The 10683-nt window shown below is 41.2% G+C and overlaps 1 pseudogene; it reads left to right on the top strand.

Moving 5' to 3' along the window:
- The first annotated feature begins 3031 nt into the window (after positions 1-3031).
- On the top strand, positions 3032-3803 carry LOC110129884 (BCL2/adenovirus E1B 19 kDa protein-interacting protein 3-like pseudogene; annotated as a pseudogene).
- The last annotated feature ends 6880 nt before the right edge of the window (positions 3804-10683 follow it).

Raw genomic sequence — 10683 nt, 5'->3', positions numbered from 1 at the left:
ATATATATATATATTGGAGAAGGGCATGGCAGCCCACTCCAGTATTCTTGCCTGGAGAATCCCATGGACAGAGGAGCCTGGTGGGCTACAGTCCCATGGGGTCACAAAGAGTTGAACATGACTGAAGCGACTTAGCGCATATATATATATATAATATTTATTATATATTTATAGTAAATGAAATTTAATATAATAAACATATATTTAATATTTAATAAATATTTGATATTTATTATATAAATTATATTATAAAATATAAATATTTGTATATTTAAAAAATTTTTTTAATTAACAAAATTTTATAAAAACTAAAAAACATTTTATAAATATACAATATATAAATATATTATTGTATATATATTTATTAATATGTATAATAAAATATTTAATAAATATTTAATATGATAGTGTATATTTATTATATGTTTATCAGTCAGTTCATTTCAGTTCAGTCACTCAGTCGTGTCTGACTCTTTGCAACCCCATGAATCGCAGCATGCCAGGCCTCCCTGTCCATCACAAACTCCCGGAGTTTACTCAAACTCATGCCCATCGAGTTGGTGATGCCATCCAGCCATCTCATCCTCTGTCGTCCCCCTTCTCCTCCTGCCCCCAATCCCTCCCAGCATCAGGGTCTTTTCCAATGAGTCAACTCTTCGCATGAGGTGGCCAAAGTATTGGAGTTTCAGCTTCAGCATCAGTCCTTCCAATGAACACCCAGGACTGATCTCCTTCAGGATGGACTGGTTGGATCTCCTTGCAGTCCAAGGGACTCTCAAGAGTCTTCTCCAACACCACAGTTCAAAAGCATCAATTTTTTGGTGCTCAGCTTTCTTCACAGTCCAACTCTCACATCCATACATGACCACTGGAAAAACCATAGCCTTGACCAGACGGACCTTTGTTGGCAAAGTAATGTCTCTGCTTTTTAATATGCTATCTAGGTTGGTCATAACTTTCCTCCCAAGGAGTAAGCGTCTTTTTAATTTCATGGCTGCAATCACCATCTGCAGTGATTTTGGAGCCCCCCAAAATATGTTTATAATATATCACATATATTACACACACACACACACACACACACACACACACACACACACACATATATATATATGCCATAATCTGGTTCATAATAGGAACTCAAGAATCATTAGTTATGATGATAATGTTTGGTATCAAGTAAAAAGGACTCTTGTTTTACCAATTTAGTACCCAGTTCAATAGCCGAGTGAAAGATTTTGCTTAATTTTTACTTAGCCTTGGCCATTTTGGCACTTTGAGCATATCATGGAAGAGGATTTACAATTTGTTGAGGGAGTGGTCTGTATTTTTTAATCCTTTTCCCCTTTGAGTTTCTAAGTGAAGCGAAGTGAAAGTCGTTCAGTCCGAGTCTTTGCGACCCCATGGACTATACAGTCCCTGGAATTCTCTAGGCCAGAATACTGGAGTGGGTAGCCTATCCCTTCTCCAGCGGATCTTCCCAACCCAGGAATGGAACCAGGGTCTCCTGCATTGCAGGGGGATTCTTTACCAACTGAGCTATCAGGGAAGCCCCTCTTGAGTTTCTAGAACAATTCTAAAAATCGTGGCCTTTTCTTGGTGTACTTCAAAACAGTACCATAAGGTGGAGCTCTTCCCTTACTCTAGAATCACGAATGCCTTGAATAAGACTTGACTATATAGAGAGTAATGAAAGCAGCTTAAAATTATGGTCTTGGTACACTAAAAGTAGTCCTGTATTTTAAAAGAATAACATTGTAAAAAGTTCAAGCTTTAACTATCTCACAATAGACAAGTACTTGCTTCTAGAAAAATCAAAACATCTATTTGAAGATTTTAGATTTGAATCAGAGACATGAGAAATTCTAAAATATTAGGCAATCTAAAATGAAATGCATAATATAAAGCACTTTACATAGTGAATGCTTAATGTATGTGAGTGTGTTACATATCTCAATCTCCTAAAGACTGTTAAAAGGTCTCAAATTGATGTCTGAATGTGCTTGTTTTTGGAAGGACTGGGTAAATCCAGGTCAGTTGTCTGAAATCATTTGCTTTCATATTGCAGGTGTCTATCCCAGGTGTCTAGCATGGCTGTAGGCCTTCAGTGCTGATGAGGATGATGGATCCACCTATACACCTTGTGACCAGCACATGGTGAGAGATAGAATGCCAAGTATTCTCACCCTGTTTATGACAAAAGTTCTGGATCCTCATGCATTGTCAAGCAAACCAAATCTAATCACAGGGAATATCAGCGGCTGGTACCACTTAGATGAATGGGGTTCCTCAGGGCTTAATCAGGAAATTCTTAGTTGAGTCAGAGAGGGTATCAACTGGGTAGTGGGACTGTGAATTTTTTGTATATATGCCAGTGCAGGAGATGCAAGAGACCTGGGTTCAATCCCTGGGTTGGGGAGATCCCCTGGAGGAGGAAATGGCAACCCACTCCAGTATTCTTGCTTAGGAAGTCCCATGAGGAGAGGAGCCTGGCATGCTACAGTCATGGGGTTGCAAAGAGTCAGGCACAACTGAGGACACACACAGTAGGTTTATCCTAGCTTTCCTTCCAAGGAGCAAGCGTCTTTTAATTTTATGGCTGCAGTCACCATCCACAGTGATTTTGGAGTCCAGGGAAATAAAGTCTGTCACTGTTTCCACTTTTTCCCCTTCTATTTGTCATGAAGTGATGGGACCAGATGCTGTGATCTTGGTTTTTGAATGTTGAGTTTCAACCAGCATTGTTACTCTCCTCTTTTACCCTCATCAAGAAGCTCTTTAGTTCCATATATATATTCTGATATGAATTGAAAATCTTTTATAACCAATCTCAATTGGCTGATATTTTAGAAAAATTCTTGGTGTTGATGCCGGGAATCGGAGATGGTCTTTGCTGCGGGGTCGCAGCTCTTCCAGCCACCTGACAATGTCGTCTCAGTAGAACAGCTGCCGCCCCCGCACAACAGCAATAACTGTGAGGAAGGTGAACGGTGAACGGTCTTTGCCACCACCTGCTGGCCTCAACAGTTCCTGGGTGGAGCTGCCCATGAACAGCAGCAATGGCAATGAGAAGAATGGGGGGTTAGAGTTTGTACCCTCCTCATCCTCCATCCACAATGGAGACATGGAGAAGATTCTTTTGGATGCACAGCATGAATCCAGACAGAGCAGTTCAAGAGGCAGTTCTCACTGCGACAGCCCTTCCCCACAAGAAGATGGGCAGATCATGTTTGATGTGGAAATGCACACAAGCAAGGACCATAGCTCTCAGTCAGAAGAAGTTGCAGAAGGAGAAGAAAGAAGTGGATGCTCTGAAGAAAAGTGTAGACTGGGTGTCCGATTGGTCCAGTAGACCTGAAAACATTCCACCCAAGGAGTTCCACTTCAGGCACCCTAAACGTTCCGTCTCCTTAAGCATGAGGAAAAGTGGAGCCATGAAGAAAGGGGGCATCTTCTCCGCAGAGTTTCTTAAGGTGTTCATTCCATCTCTCTTCCTCTCCCATGTTCTGGCTTTGGGGCTAGGCATCTACATTGGAAAACGACTGAGCACGCCTTCTGCCAGCACCTACTAAGGGAAGAGAAGAGTCCCTGGGCCAGCGTGTGACTTGTGAAGTGGTGTCTTGTCACAGTAGTTTATTTGAACTTGAGACCATTGTAAGCATGACCCAACCTCCACCCTCTTTTTACATATCCAAGTTCCAGTAACTCTCAAATCCAGTATTTTATTCCAACTCTGTTGAGGCATTTTACTAATAACCTCATTCCCCTTTTGGCCTGTAAAACACTTTAGAATTTCCTAATAAGAGTTTACTGTCATTTAGAAATTTGCAAGGGCTTCTTTTCCACAAACGCCACCAGCAGATTGTAATTTTGTCAAGAATGCCATTGTCTCCGTCTCAGTACCACCAGGCCTAGAACTGTACCCTTCATGGTATAAATCTTACTCTTGCAAGATAACTCCCACCTGTCTCTTCAAATGAGACCAGGTTGCAAATGATATGAAAGCTTTGTTGTTTTGTTTTCCAAGACAAAGGCAAGCTTGAATTTATAGTTATGAAAAAAGAAAACAAAAACAAATAAAACAGACAAAATACAACACAAGGGAAAAAAATATCCTGGGCAATAAAAAGTTATTTTAAACCAAAAAGAAAGAAAAAGAAAAATTCTTTACAATGAATGTATAGTATTTTCGTAATCAAAATAAAGTAAGCCAATCTCATTCTGGAAGAATGAACAAACAAAATAAACAAAGGTGAAAACTAGATGAGATCCAAAGCTCTGGTCTCGGAGGGGAGCCCATAGTATCACCAAAACTAAAATATGGACTAAATATGAGTGTTAACATTGGGGTATGGAGCCAAGAGTCCAGGTTCTACGTGATGAGAACAAACATAAATTGATTTGACAACAATGCATATAGTGGCGGTGGGTGATTCTGAATAAGTGCTTAGAGAGAAAGGAATCCACCCCTTTAGGATGAGCAAGGCCAAGCCTTCCCAAGGTTATCTGGGTGCCTGACAAGTTCTGTCATGTGCGTGAGGTGAGAGACAAGCTCCATGACTTGGGTCCTGGTTCATTACCCCTGAATTGTGGTTGGGAGGCCAGTAGAGTTAGCCTTCTACATCCTAACTGTGTATTGAAAATGTTTTGGGGAAAAAAATTCCAGAAAGTTCCAAAAAGCAAAATTTGAATTTACCATGCACTGGCAACTATTTACATAGCATTTACATTGTATTGTATATTATACTTAATCTAGAGATGATTTAAAGCATACAAGAGAATGTGCATAAGTTATATGCAAATACTATGCCATTTTATATAAGGGACTTGAGCATCCATTTGGTGGGGATGGGTTTGTCCTGGATCCAATCCCCACACAAGCTGAGGACATCTGTACTCAGTTTCCTGGTCTGAGGTTGTTGGGGTGGCTCAGGGTTGGGGAGTGGCAGGTTAGGTCTTGATGGGCCAAATGCAGGCCCCTTCCTTTTCTTGGATTACTGGACCATTCTCAACAGATGACACTCTAGAGTTATAAATGGATCGGCAACACTCCTGTCCTGGCATGCAGTGTTATATTCATGAAATATAACAGCTGGGAAGGCTGCATAGTGCTCCAGTGGGAAACTGGTTGGTGAAGAAGTATCACTTTGGTTAAAGGAGAACCTGAGAATATTCATCTGCCTCCTCAAGCCCAGACCAGCTGTGAGTCCTGTTAGTTTTGCCTTAAGTAAAGCTACTTGGTCTCATCACTGCCTTTTTCCTCACAGTGCTTTTGTCCCAGGAATAAGGAAAATGGTGCTTCTTCCATATTCTCCAGGTGCTTGATGGAAAGTGCTGGAGGCTGCCAAACCTACTGGAGTTCCTCCTTTTCCTCTGTGTGTGTGTGTGTGTGTGTGTGTGTGTATGAGAGAGAGAAAAAGAGGGAGAGAAAGAAAGAGTAATAAACACAAAAGTCAAAGGAGCCAGCAAAATTGATATGTAGGCCAGAAAGCCAAGATTCAAAAAGTTACTATGAATGAGACACCATGATTTATGGGATTAGAGGCAGCTATCAAAGCTGAAGTACACATTTAGGAATCTAAAGTTAAGGAAACAAGAGAAAATTTGTGGGGAACAATCTCAATGACCAGGAATCTAAAGGACAAATACTAGCAATTGTTATTTTAGACATCTGTTTTTGGTGTTAGTTATATGAACATATACCCCTTTGTTAATTAGTTGTATCTTTATAGCTGTGTTATATTAGGCAATTACTTGACCTGTTTGTTTTCCCATCCCCTGGAGAAGGAAATGGCAACCCACTCCAGTATTCTTGCCTGGAAAATCCCATGGAGGAGGAGCCTGGTAGGCTACAGTCCACGGGGTCGCAAAGAGTCAGACACGACTGAGCTACTTCACTTTCACTAATATTTTACAAGAAATGGAGTGTCATCAGATAAAAGAATTGACCATAAGGGTAGATCCATCATTTTGCCTTTCTCACCATTGAAAAGTGCCTCTGTGTATGCATCGGAAAAGAAAGATATTAAGGTCCCAGCTTGTTTTTCTGTTTAGATGAGAAATATCATGTCTTTGTGTAATTGGCTTTGTTTTGAAACACAGATTTTTTTCAGGCCAGATTTTTTCTCTGACCCAATTTTTCCCTCTCTTCTGTCACTTGGCTTACTTAAAATATGAAACTGGGAATCAGGCACTTGAGGCCTCATGATGACTGTGTCACTGATTTGGTATGTGATCTTGGCCAACATACTTAACAAATGAGGCACAGAAAGGTTAAATGGGGTTCGAAGGACTGTAAATACTGACCTGCCTCATTATGATATTGTTTAGGTCTAGGTTTTTTTAACCAAAAACCAAAGCAAAACAATTTAAAGCAAAGCACACAAGTTTTTTCTACATTTTTTTCTACTCCCTGTCCCTTTCTTACTCCCTGCTCCCCTCCTTCCTCATATCTGTTGATTGAGTCCAGAGTAGAGATGGTCCCTTTTCAGGATGTCTCTCATCCCTCTTTGTCTGGACTGTTAAGCAGTCCAGCAGCATCTTTTGGGTGTGCTTTTGGGTGTTTGGTCTTTGCACATGGGGAGAGAGTTCTATTTGGGGAAACATAAAAATTTGTTTTGAATCATATGGCCCATGAAGATCAATACTGGGTATGTTGAGGGATCTAGGCTTTTCTGGGTGCCTGATGTCCTCTGCTAGCGATCAGAAGTTGTTTTGTGGAGTTTGCTCAGCGTTCAAATGATCTTTCGATGAATTTGTGGGGGAGAAAGTGGTCTCCCTGTCCTATTCCTCCGCCATCTTAGCTCCTCCTGGGATCTAGGCTTAAGCTCCATCCATGATTAACTGTGCACTCAGGCCCCATTTGAGGGGTAACAGAAGGGAAAGCTGGGGTCACCAATCTGTCTGGGAAAAACAAGCTTACTTGCTAGAAAGCGCAATAGAGGACTTTGTGCTTAAAGCCATCTGAGAAACCCTATGACCATGAGCATCAATTTGTTCTTGACCCTATCAAAGGCTCAGTGGTAAAGAACCCAATTGCCAATGCAGGAGATATGGGTTCAATTCCTGGGTCAGGAAGATCCTCTGGAGGAGGAAATGGTAACCCACTATCCAGTATTCTTGCCTGTGAAATCCCATGGACAGAGGAACTGGTGGGCTACAGTCCATGGGGTTGCAAAAGTTGGACATGACTTAGCGACTAAACAACAGTCAATAAAATAACTACCAAGTTATTTGCCTACTGTATAGCTCATATGTATATCATGTATATTAGATTAAAAATGATAAGGACAGTCATGTATTTTAATTTCTTGGAAATATAATTTCAAAGCATAATCATAATAAAACAGGGCTTTATAACATCTCTTTGAGGATCTGGTGATATAGACTGTGATTCCTGCTATTGCAGTCTGTAATAGTCAGGACTCCAAATGGCTCTTTTCTAATTCTCATTTATATGTTTGCATGTGTGCATGCTAAGTTGCTTCAGTTGTGTCTGACTCTTTGCAATCCCATGGACTATAGCCTGCCAGGCTCCTCTGTCCATGGGATTCTCCAGGCAAGAATACTGGAGTGGGTTGCCATGCCCTCCTCCAGGGGATCTTCCATGACCCAGGGATCAAACCTGCATCTCTATGTCTCCTGCATTGGCAGGCAGGTTTTTTACCACTAGTGCCACTTTGGAAACCCCAATTTCTATGTGTAGCTATAACCAAATCTGCTAGTAGGACTATATTAGTATCTTCTGAATTGTACCAAATGGGTAAACTATTTTAAAATGCTTCTGGGTTCAATTCCTGGATTGGGAAGATTCCCCTGGAGAAGGAAATGGCAACCCACTCCAGTATTCTTGCCAGCAACAACTTAGAATGCATAAATCTACACTAGAGTATATTGGTTCAGTTGCAAATAAAAGAGTAATTCCTCTCTCAACCATATATTCTGGAAAACTTGCCCTTCTTGACACCTTTTCCTTTCCTTTGCTCTCCTTCTCAATCTTATGACTTTTTTTTTTTTTTTCTGGCGGCACCATGCAGTTTGTAGGATCTTAGTTCCCAGACCAGGGATCAAACCTGAGTCGTTGTCAGTGAGAGCATGAGTCCTAACCACTGGACAACCAGGGAATTTCCTCTCCTTTTCAGTCTTATAGATTTCACCTTCTGTGGTAGACCTTGCCAATTACCTCCCAAATCCATTCTTCCTTTTTTTTTTTTAAATAAGAGAAACTGGACTTTTGTTGGACACGTGTTCATTCAGTTTTCCTTGTATGTGTCCATGTGACTAAGTTCTGGCTGATGAGGTAAATGTGGGTGTGTTGTGTCATTTCAGGAAGTCTTCTTGAAAAGGTAGAGATCACACATTTCTTCTCTTCTTCCTCCAGCACACAGTCTGGAACAGGGATGTTATGGCTAGAATTCTAGCATTCATTTTCATACTCCTGGCAGAATGTATACACCTAGGAGTCTTGATTCCTGAAGATTTCATGGTGCTATCATACTAGTCCTGGCCTGCTTACTTCTGAAGTTCTTATTTAAGCCACCCTTGTTTTGTGGTGGTATGCACAGAAGAAATAGTTTTCAGGACAAAGATAATTGGTTTGATTTGGGGTATGTGAAACAGAAGCTTTGGCAGGTCACTCAGGGAGAAATGTACAAGAGTCAGGGCTGTGGAGAGATGATAGGACTGAAAGAAACTATGTAGCTTTCTTTGCTTCTGTTCTGCTATCTGGTATAGATGTTAAAATTCAGAGGAAATAGCATTAGTTCCGTAGAGCTACTTTGGAAAATGTTGGCTTATACTACAAGGCCAGTGAGCATGTAACTGGTCTTCCAGTCACTCCCAGTTCTTACCTTTTGAAAGCATTTTATACATTTTTTCCAAGGAACTTCTTTTTTAAAAAAAATTAGTGGTTTTTTTTTTTTTGGCCACACTGAATGGTGTGTGGAATCTTAGTTCCCTGACCAAGGATTGAATCCATACCCCCTGCATTGGAAGCATGGAGTCTTAACCCCTGGACCACCAGGGAAGTCCTCCAGGGTAACTTCTTGAAACCATTTTGACCTGTTCCTACTGACTAGAGTTTGATTTTCTTATGGTGACACTCACGGCCCTCCACAATCTGGACTGAATCTACTCTTCCAATTTGCTTTCATTGTGTCTTTTCATGCAACCCAAGCTTTTGTCAGACTAATGTTGACAGTCTGTCCAAATAGACTCTCTGTCCTATTTATGCTCCACAGTTTTCTTTATTATGCCTTTGTGCACACTCGGGATCATCTGTAGCCCATTTTGGTATGAAGTAGAAAAAGATGTCTCTTCCTCAGACCCTTACTTCCATCTGTCAAAAAAGTGTTGTTGTGTACTGATTGGTAGAAAATGACATTTCCCTGTGATCTAGTAGAAAATTTTTGTAATAAATGTACAAATCACTCACCTTTGAAGTAACAAGAAAGTTATTAAAATACGAACATTTTCAACTAATAGGGATGTTAACAAGGTGGACAGTGCCCTCTTAGGTGTAGCACTTTTGCAGCACGCAGACTGAAGAACCATGAGGGAGGCCCTACTTATATTATTCCCTCCACCTGAAATTCTACCCACCACCATCTTTGCATGTCCAAGGGCTATTCAAATGCCACTATCACAAAGCTTTTCCTGATTCTTCAAGGTGAAAATAAATCTCCTCTCATCCTGAATACCAGAGAAGGCAATGGCAATCCACTCCAGTACTCTTGCCTGGAAAATCCCATGGATGGAGGAGCCTGGTAGGCTGTAGTCCATGGGGTCGCTAAGAGTCGGACACGACTGAGCAACTTCACTTTCACTTTTCACTTTCATGCATTGGAGAAGGAAATGGCAACCCACTCCAGTGTTCTTGCCTGGAGAATCCCAGGGACCGGGGAGCCTGGTGGGCTGCCGTCTATGGGGTTGCAGAGTCAGACATGACTGAAGCGACTTAGCAGCAGCAGCAGCATCCTGAAAACGCAGTATATTTTATCTGGACCTCTCTTAGGGTATTTATCACTTTCTAATAGTATTCTGTTTATGTTGGTGTCTCCTCACTCTACTAGACTTAATGCTCTTTGGGGACAGGATGCATTTATGATTTATTTTATTTTATTTTATTTTTCATTTATTTTTGTTAGTTGGAGGCTAATTACTTTACAATATTGTAGTGGGTTTTGTCATACATTGACATGAATTAGCCATGGATTTACATGTATTCCCCATCCCGATCCCCCCCTCCCACCTCCCTCTCCACCCGATCCCTCTGGGTCTTCCCAGTGCACCAGGTCCGAGCACTTGTCTCATGCAAGGATTTATTTTAACTTCATAATACTTGGCAGAGTACCTTATACTTAGGGTTACCATATGTCTCAATTTGCTTGGCCAATCCGGTTTATATCTAGTGCTCTGACATAGCATTAATAGTGATCCCCTTTCATATTCAAAATGTCCCAGTTAGATTGACAAATTGTATAGTCACTCTGCATGCATGCTGAGTAGCTTCAGTCATGTCCAACTCTTTGCCACGCTATGGACTGCAGCCCAAAGGGCTCTGTCCCATGGGATTCTCCAGGCAAGAATACTGGAGTGGGTCGCCATTTCCTCCTCCAGGGGATCTTCCCAACTCAGGGATCGAACCCACATGTCCTATGACTCCTGTATTGCAGGCAGATTCTT

The sequence above is a fragment of the Odocoileus virginianus genome, unplaced genomic scaffold (assembly GCF_023699985.2).
Source record: "Odocoileus virginianus isolate 20LAN1187 ecotype Illinois unplaced genomic scaffold, Ovbor_1.2 Unplaced_Scaffold_1, whole genome shotgun sequence".
Classification (NCBI taxonomy): domain Eukaryota; kingdom Metazoa; phylum Chordata; class Mammalia; order Artiodactyla; family Cervidae; genus Odocoileus; species Odocoileus virginianus.
The sequence above is the reverse complement of the archived record's forward strand: the minus strand, read 5'-3'. Positions and strand labels throughout refer to the sequence as shown.